The 10,157-nt window shown below is 44.0% G+C and overlaps 1 non-coding gene across 1 annotated transcript; it reads left to right on the top strand.

The window, feature by feature from the left end:
• Window positions 1-5,630: 5,630 nt before the first annotated feature.
• On the top strand, window positions 5,631-5,703 carry trnak-uuu (transfer RNA lysine (anticodon UUU)). The gene has a single exon. It is a non-coding gene; the product is annotated as a tRNA-Lys (tRNA).
• The last annotated feature ends 4,454 nt before the right edge of the window (window positions 5,704-10,157 follow it).

Below are 10,157 nucleotides of genomic sequence, written 5' to 3' on the forward strand. Positions count from 1 at the left end.
TGTGGTGAAGACTCAAAGCCTCTATGAAGTGAAAACAAACCTCGAGTTAAAGTATTCAATACACAGACCACATATTATTGGTCAAGTTTATTTTGCCAGAGTTCAGCCACAGGTTGGAATCTCCATGGAAGTGTCCATGAGAGTCACCTGCAGAAAACAGAAGGGGTCAGTATTGATACAGGGGTCTCAATACTTCAGACACTAGTCCAGCTTTACCTTAGTACAACTTCTGCCCTTTAGACCCAGTCTTGGCATCAGCGTGGTCAAAAGCATCCTGGGAGTATTTGGCGTACGAACTGGAGTCGCGGGCTCGTTGGTAGCCATTGCTGGACTGGACGACGTGGGATGAAGGGTATACAGTGCGCGTCTCAGATGTGTCCTTAGGGATCTGGTCGGAGGTCCAGACAGACTGTGGGAAAGAACTGTCGATCTTCAAGTTCATTAGGGCAGCAAGGAAACGAGCAAAGTCTGCGTCCTGCGCAGTAAAGCCAGCATTAGACCCAGAGGAGCCGCTGCCGTAGCCAGACCCAGAGGAGCCGCTGCCATAGCCAGACCCAGAGGAGACGCCGCCGTAGCCAGACCCAGAGGAGCCGCTGCCGTAGCCAGACCCAGAGGAGCCGCTGCCGTAGCCAGACCCAGAGGAGCCGCTGCCGTAGCCAGACCCAGAGGAGCCGCCGCCGTAGCCAGACCCGGAGGTGCTACTACCAGAGCCAGAGGACCCACTGTTTTGACCTGAGCCCAGAAATTAGTTGAAGCAAAGTATGACAGCATGGTTAGTCGTGCTGTCAGTAGCCTCTGTATCACTGCCAATATGTTTAGTAACAATAAACAAAGCTAAAGGAGTATTTGCAGTTCAAGTGGGTCATTAAACCTGAAGTCTAATATATTGTAAGATTTGGTGCTGCATGATTAATATAGTTGCAGACCCTCTTCCCTCTCATTCCTACCAACATCATGGGTTGAGCATGTCCAGACTAAACAACTTCCCATGTTGGCTGCCTTTATATAAACTGCACCTAAATTTTGATATACTTGCTTTTCTGGGGGGGATAACATGTTCCAATGCTGAAGAGCAGGACACAAAGCCAGGAAATCCTGTTTGGATTTCAAAAGAAAAGAAAGAAACTTTAGTATATAGGAGAACAAAAACCTAAACCATTAAACATGAAGACTCACCTGAAGAAAACCTTAAACAACATGTTGAACAAGACAAAACAGAAGCAACACAATTCAGATAAAACTGGTCAAAAACAGCAATCTAGTGACTGCTGTTGAGAGAAGCTTTGTGCTGTAACTCATCTGAGGCTGCAGCTGACTTTATATTGGTGCTCTACCTGCTCTAATTACACTCATAAACCTCACCTGGGACCCAGTCAGATCGTGCTGCATTCAATTCAGCTCTGAAAATGAACACTTCTGACATTTAAAATGGTTTGTTGCAACATGTGAGGAATGAACATGGGATGTTTTAAAGAAGGTGAATTACGCTTGGTCAGATACGGTGTTAAACATCTGGACCAAAGTCCTGCAGATCACTGTGGGCCCCTAATCTCTGGCTGGGGAGTGTGAGGGGAGTGACAGAGATTTGGTCTGAAGGACTCCAGGTTATAACCTCGGTTCTAATACGTCACAAAGTCGTCACAGCCATGAAATTGGGGTCCAACACATCACTTGTGCACTTCACTAGTGGGAGCTGCTAGTTGGGTTTCAAAAGGAAAAAAGTGAGCTCAGCGTGACATAAGACTGGAGTCTTAGTAAGTTAACCTGCTGAGTTCTGGAAATAACTCTAACATAATGTTGACTCCTTGGCAGGAATAAGGAGCTCTGCAGCTCTCTCATCCAGAGGATCTAGAAGCATGGATGTGTTTGGAACATAGCAGAGGGTGTATTCTTCCTAAAGTCACGCTAACTGCCTTCTGCGCACTCTGAGATGTTTAAAGCTCAGATTAATATCTGAGCTGAGATGTAGAAACGTGAGACAACATGATGCAGAGCTGCTCTTTTATTAAGTGATATGGAGGAGATCTTAGATTTATTTCAGATGAACTTGATTAAACAGGACATAACGGAGGTTAAATGTTTAAAGCACATTGTGCCATCATTTTGTTCATATCTGTAACTGTTTCTCAAATGTTTCTTAGTGAGGTGGAACTGTACTGAAAATACACTGAAGTTAAAGTTTCATTTTTAACTCATTTAAAAGGGAAAATGTGTCTATTTGAATAATGCTCTTTTTTAATATGGGTCTAAGTTTCTGAGAAAGTACTTTTTACTGTAAAATGTTGACTGTCACACCTGAACTTCATATTTATATATGAAAATGAGAATATTTATATCCCCAGGTTGTTTTAATTCTGAAAACTAACATTTGTTACAGTAGTTTACATCATCTGTCCTCATAATTACTTTCATAAAATCCAACAAAGACCAGACTTTATCATGTTCATATTTAAACTGCAACCTGCAGGTTAACAATGTGAGTGACTTAAAGTGTGGAAACAAGTCCACAGAAGTTTTTCTTTTAATTATATGTCAGTATATGTCGACTATGTGCAAGTAGTCCCCACAGGCAGTGTCCTTGCTGTAGGGACGACCAGGTAAGACATCTGATTCTCACATATAGATGGAATATTTGATGTTGCATTATGCCCAGTATTAATCACACATGTTTGTTCATGTTCCAGACAGGATAGTGAATGCTTTTGTGCACAGTCCACTGTGTGGTTGTACAGCTCACGACTTAACTGAATATATTCCAACACCTGGCTCGCCTTCTTGCATCCAAATGTAGAACAAAACAGATGTTTGATCTGTAAAATCTGATGTAATGAACAGAATCCATGAGAGTTGTTTGATTTATTTAATACATTTATTCTAACCCTCCCCGGGCTCTGGGGAGGACTCATCCCTCCATCAGACCTGTTGCCACTGATTTTCAGTCCACTTCTTGTGTCATAGCTCAGCCTTTTCTCCCCGTTTCCCCTCCTTATGAACGGCCTCTTGACAGCCACCCTTCCATGGAGACCATTTCTGATGAGGCTTCACTGAACAGCTGAAGGTCCAGATGCATCTCAGGGAATCACCCGTTTTCTGCAAAAATGCCATTTCATGCATGTCAAACTGTTATTTTATAGATGCAACCAAAGAAATGGGAACAGATGACAAATTCTTCCCATCCCTGAATTTTAGCTTGAGCAGCTACTGATGATGCAGCCCTTTTGGCCACCTGGTACCTGCTTCAGGTCAACCTCCTGAACAACCCAACACAAAAGGCCTTTTTCTTCAGCTTTAATTTTTCCCTACATGCTAATATTCACAAGCAGGTCCTATGCTACTGTCCTGATAGGCAATGATGACCTTCTGGCCACACCTCTGCTAGTGAGGCTCCTTTCAGTTTCCGTGACCCAACCTCATTGGTAATGTATAGATTTAACAAAAATACTCTGCTTTGTGTTTAAGATGTCATGAACAGGGTCCTCCACTAGATGTTTGCCCCCAACCACCTGATCCAACTTACTTCCAGGGAGTGAGTAAGTGACAACATTGAGCCAATAAATTTTGTTCCCAAGCCACTTCACTAAAAGTAGCTGCCACATCTTTTGATTTGTGTAGCACAAGCTTCATTACAAGTCTTCAAAGTAACAAACCTTTGCAGCCACAGAAGATAGTTATGAAGCCATCCTCGGTCATGGACTTGCAGAAACTACTGTCCAGGTTTCACATGGCCCCAGCATCTGATGGGTCTGCCCTTACCCAGAGCTGTAGGGTGAGGATTGCTACAGAGCGTAAAGGTTTCCCCCTCAGCACAATATGCAGCAGTGGAATCTTCTGATAGAGCTCAAGGCCACACCTTTACCCACTGCTGTCAGAGAGCTGCAGTTGGCTTTTCAGCCATTTTTAGTTGGGAATACATTCCAAGCTGAAGCCGTCAAGACCTTCACAAGCTCACCTTTGAGCAGATACTGTCCTTACGTTAATGCCAACAGCTTATTTATAGTATTAAGTCATGTCAACCTGTCAGGCCCTCAACTATCCCCTCCAACCCACAACTGGAGGACCCAGAGACGGCTAGGAGCCATTTGATGGTGCAACAAGGTATTCAAGTTAAAGCCATTTATTCAAGCGGCAGCAGCAGCGATGCCTCTAGAACATGCAGATCTGCAAGACAAAGAAAGTCAGTCACCTACCAGCAGCTACAGAGAGCACACATGCAGAGGAAAATGAGCCTCACCAGAAAGATCCTCAGAAGCCGCTCTGAACTTGAACCTTGTGCTGAGATGTTTTGCCGTGGTCTGGCTCAGATTCTGTTGGGCTGTAGCGGAACTGGCTGAACAGCACACGCTTCTGGTTGTAGCGGGACCGAGATTTGTAAGCGGATTTAAATAGCGACTCTGAATGGACGGTAAACCCGCACTGAAGGCCCAGTGAGCCAAAGCACGGCCGCCACTGAAAAATATATTTGAAACCTGTCAATATGCCAACTTTGCGTGTTTACCTCTATAACTGATGTTATATGTAAAACAGAGCACATGGTCAATTAGCTTTTTAAAAATCTTTATTTTAAAGAAAACGATCAAAACAAGAGTTTTTCTGGAAGAGATTTAAATAAGTTCTGAATATGCATTGAAGAGAGGTTACATTTGAGTCACCCCAGTGGAACATTTTATTTGTAGTCTGCAGGTTTCATGTTTTCAGCTGGAGATGGATGCTTTTTGTTCTGTATGTTACACATTTTTATCTTGATCATGGACATTCAGGACGAAATCAGGATTTTATTAGAGCAGAGCGACAGTCTGGACATGCTTTAAGTGACCACGAGTTGACACGTAGTCTTAATGGGCTGATTTTCAGTTTAGCCGTCTGACAAAAGAAACAGAAAAATATGTGGATGAGAGCAGCTTTATTGGGAATTTGGCTGGAAATATACACTCATTCTTTCCTGTTTTTACTAAAAGATGCAGAAATATTAAACTCTGTAACATGTGTTCAGTGCACCAACCCATGCCAACTCAGTTAGCATACATACAGTTATAGGAATAGTTTACTGAATGTCCCATCTTGTAGACAGCCTCAGTGTTGCATTTCCAGTCCAGTCTGCTGTCCAGGTGAACCCTCAGGTATCTGTAATCCTCAACCACCTCTTCACCGAGGATGGAGACGCTGTTCAGCTGACTGCTGCTCCTCCTAAAATCCACAATCATTTCTTTTGTTTGTATCCAGATGAGGCGATAGTTTATTTTCCTATAGATGTGATAGTTTCATGTAGATGTGCTGAGGTGTGACAGGGAAGCTGTTGGTACATGGAGGATGTGAGGTCTGTAGCAGGAGGCAGCAGCATGCTGAGTTTGTCTGAACTCTTCCATCTGTCTGATCCCACATTATCCCAAAGCCTGTGAGCTTTTCCATTCCTGACCACACATCCCTCACACTGTTCTGCTGCAGATAGTTTCCTTTTTTCTTCACACTCCTCCTTAACTCCCTGTTTCCCTCCATGAAGGCCTTCTTCTTCATGCTCAGTGGCTGTAACACAAGTTCACATCAACCAGGCGTTTGTTCAGAAAACAGCGTCACAGCTTTGGACTCAGGAAGTGTTTCAGATGTCAGCTGTCACTCAGACACACTCTCATAGGGCCTGGATAGCTCAGATGGTAGAGCATCAGACTTTTAATCTGAGGGTCCAGGGTTCAAGTCCCTGTTCAGGTGTAGAAATGTAATCTACCACTTAACCTGTACTTCCCTCTATACCTGCACTCTGTTTCTACACTCTCACCTCTGACAGAGCCTGGCTGATGCTTTTCCTTCTATGTAGCTTATTGTTAGCTTTGCTGTTAGCCGCATCTTTATATCCTCATTTGTAACTTATATAAACTATAGAATAATTCTATATAAACTATAGAAATCACCTTAAATGCACCAGTTGCAGAGTGTTGATCACATTCACTGAAACTACAACAGGTTAAGAGCATTTATCATGAATAGCTCTGCTTTATATCAAGGCTTCTTTTCACTTAGATTTCACTATTTGGACAATCTGTAATGAATGAACACCCAGAACAGAACACAAGATATTACAGAGATAAATCAACGCTGGTGCAGTTTAAACAACAAGGGCATTGTTTGCTTCATTTAAGGGGCAATAAAACAAAGCACTTCATCAGAAAAATCAGTGTCAGAAATATATTTTGTAAAGGCCTCAAGAGACATAGATGTTGGAGGAAGTTGCGTAAACTGTGATGATGTCACAAGTTCAGTCGCAGTGGTGCTTCCAGCTTCTCTGGAGTTTGGTTTGTTCCACATAAGGAGCAGTATTCTTTTGTATTTCAGCTTTAGACTGACAACATTTGTTGCTCAGTTTTCCTCTGAGCCACAGAGATGGTCAGCTTTCATTGTGTCCAATAACTGCAGCTTCTAAAGTGGATTTCACAGCACTGCTGCATCTCTGACAGTTATCAGATCATTTGGGTGGAAAAACATACATCACAACCCTCTGAATCTGCTTTCAGTCCCACTTGAACAGTCTCTCACAGTTTCAGACACAAAATGTGTCTTTTAGTTTGAATCTCAGCTGATATCTCCAACAACTGTAGAGGGACTCATATCATTTCACCAGCTGGTGTGATAAACTTACAGAAACAGCTCAGGAGCAGCACCGGGGATCTTTTGGGAGAAAAGGGGATTCTCTCCATGCTGATAGAGCTGGTAATAAATGAGTTTATGGATCCTACATATTACAGAGTAAAACAATAATAAAGGTGCTTTCTGAGTCTTGACATCTTTTTGACAAAAATGTTCCGAATTTGAATCCCATGGAGGGAGCCAATGAAGTAAAGATTGATGCATAAAAGCATTAAAAACCTCTCCTGTAAGTTCTCTGTTCAAGTTTTATTTAGGCTCAGCTGCATGTTTCTCTTTATGGAATCTTTAAGCCCTCATAGATCAGTCTGATCCCAACAGAAGTCTGGCAGGTTTACTTGGTTGCTGTAGTTCACTAAAGCAGGACTCTGAGCAGGGCCCTCCGCTAACAGGCTCCTCTCCTTTAGAGCCAGTGGCAGGGTTGGGTTTGGGAGGTGACGTTGCTCTGTGCTTTAAACAGCAGGCTTTAATCCACCAAACTTCAGTTGGTTTATGATCTGCTTTTCAGAGGATTTGTAAATGACTAAATAAATAACACCACTGACTAAACCTTCAACTTAACCTGAACTAAGCAGAAGTTTGACTGGTTTGGATACGGTCAGGATCACACTCATTGGACACATAGAGGATCTGATTTACTTCCTTTACTTCTTCATTTGCTGTTCTTAGTGACACAGAAGACACAGAAGATGGTGAATGAAGAATCCAGGACAGAGAGAAAGATGTGAAGCTGCTTCAGCAGCAGGTGGAGGCCATCCATCAGTCTGCTGATGAAACAGTGGAGCACAGTGAGAACATCTTCACTGAGCTGATCCGTCTCATCCACAAAAGAAGCTCTGATGGGAAGCAGCAGATCAGATCCCAGCAGCAAAGTGAAGTGAGTCGAGTCAAAGAGCTTCAGGAGAAGCTGGAGCAGGAGATCACTGAGCTGAAGAGGAAAGATGCTGAGCTGCAGCAGCTCTCACACACAGAGGATCACAGCCACTTTCTGCACAGCTGCCCCTCAGTGTCAGCACTCAGGGGGTCTACACACTCATCCAGCATCAGCATCCGTCCTCTGAGGCACTTTGAGGATGTGACAGCAGCTGTGTCAGAGCTCAGAGATAAACTACAGGACATCCTGAGAGAGGAATGGACCAACATCTCACTGACAGTCACTGAAGTGGATGTTTTACTGCCAGAACCAGAAGCAGAGCCAAAGAGACTTCTTCAAATGTTCATGTGACATCACACTGGATCCAAACACAGCAAACACATATCTGTGACTGTCAGAGGGGAACAGAAAGGTGACAGGAATGAAACAGCCTCAGTCTTATTCTGCTCATCCAGACAGACTGACAGAATGGTGTCAGGTCCTGAGCAGAGAGAGTCTGACTGGACGTTGTTACTGGGAGGTGGAGAGGAGAGGGGGAGGAGCTGATGTAGCAGCCGCATACAAGAACATCAGCAGAACAGGGAATGCATGTGGATTTGTATTTAATGACAAATCTTAGGCATTAAAATGTTACCAAAACGGTTCTGAATTTTGGTCCAACAAGGTGAAAGCCTCCATCTCAGGGCCTCAGTCCTCCAGAGTGGGAGTGTACCTGGATCACAGAGCAGGTGTTCTGTCCTTCTACAGCGGCTCTGAAACCATGACTCTCCTCCAAAGAGTCCAGACCACATTCACTCAGCCGCTCTGTGGTGGAGTTAAGGCGGTAGCATGGTTGCCGCGTCTGTCACGGCGGTGTCGCACCGTGACATCAAAATGACGTTTCAGGCATGGCGCTTCCCTTGAACAGACGGCGCAGCGCGTTGTCGTGCACCAGTCGATTTTTGTAACTTGGCGGCGCCGAGCACAACGAACCGGATGGACCGATGTGAGACCAGGCTCAGTGAGGAGGTGCGTTTGTACAGGCAGCTGTACGAAACTGCAGTGAAACAGCACAGGGAGCACGTAAACTCCCCAAACCGGTGCACAGAGATGGGCAGAACTTTTGGGAAAGAGGGAGAGTTCTGTAAGAATGTGTGGAAGAAGCTACGGGACAGATACCTGAAGGCAAAGAAGAGGGCAGAGACTCTGTTGATGCCGGGGGCTTCAAACCTTCACCTCTATTAACTGAATTAAAAAATTAAAATTATCCGAATTCTGCAGCAGTATCATTAATTACAGTATTCTTGCTCTTGACAGCGGCATTGTTTTCTTCTCCACTTTCGTGGTTGTAGAGTAGAGGTAACCTTCACGAAGCAGCGCCACCTCTGTGACGGAGAAAATTGCAACTACTGGCGCGCAACGACTTGCGCCACTATATAGCGTCCTATGGCGGGCACGAACTCGTGACGTCATCAACACCGCTCGCGCGAGCAGACGCAGCAACCATGCTAGAGCCTTTAGGATTGGATGGACTGGAGCCACAGCTGAGCTGTGTGAAGTGAAAAAAAGGTCAGTTTTTGTCATGTTTTTAGTCCTTGTTTAGTTTTTAGTTTTGCCATGTTTTAGGTTTCTCTAAAAAAAAAACTAACTATGTGTTAGTTTTCAAGTTCAGGTCCAGTCTTTAGTTTTTCCAGGTAATAGTTTATTTTGCCCTGTCATCACCTTCACTCACAACACCTGTTTTTCCCCACAGCTGCACTCACTCACCAATCACTCCCTCAGTATTTAGTTTCCAGGTTTAGTTGCCAGATCCTCAAAGTCACGTCCCTCATGATTGTCACCGTTTGGCTTGTTTAAGTTTCTCAAAGTCCATGGTTTTTGCCAAGTTTTTTCAGTTTATTTTTTGTATTCCGGCTCAGACTTTTGTTCTTAAAAATAAATCAAGTTTTATTTTGGAATATCTGCATCCGTGTCCCAACTTCTCCAAACCACCCATCACACCCCAACGTGACAGTTGCTGTTTTGAAAACTCTCAGAAATGATCTACCTGGTAACCCAGAAACTAAATGTCCTCACTTTACTCTCTTTTTTCCCCCGTTTAATTTCTTATATGACATTATGTACATGTGACATTATTGTGGTCATTAGCTTGTGTTTCCCTGTTCCAACAGGTATCCTTTGAATGGTGGTACAGTGTTAGTTGTCCCCTCTTTTTTCGTCTCAAACCCCAGCTGGTGGAGGCGGATGGCCACCCTTACTGAGTTTCTTCCTCTTAAAAGGGAGTCGTTCCTCTCCAGTCGCCTCAAGCACGCTCAGGACGGGAGATTGGACTGAAGACAAGTTTCGGTGCAATCTGGTCTAGCAGGCCCAGAGATTTTCACTTCTGCTGCATGCCCCCTCCCCTCTGGAAAAATTATGTATTCCTCTCAAGGTGCTAACTGTCTCCATTGTATTGGAAAGATTTAAGAGTCTGGATTCATCATACAGTGAGGCAAGAATCCCACCCCAACCTCATGCACTTTCCACCATTTTCTCCAAAGAATGTGCATAAAGTTGAATTGCATGTCCTACTGAGGAATCCACATGAATTTTCAAGAGTTTCCTACTATTTGGTTGACAGTCCTGGAATCTTGTCCAATCGCTGAAGCAGTCAGTTAAGAATCACACCCCA

Source organism: Odontesthes bonariensis, chromosome 11 (assembly GCF_027942865.1).
Source record: "Odontesthes bonariensis isolate fOdoBon6 chromosome 11, fOdoBon6.hap1, whole genome shotgun sequence".
NCBI lineage: Eukaryota > Metazoa > Chordata > Actinopteri > Atheriniformes > Atherinopsidae > Odontesthes > Odontesthes bonariensis.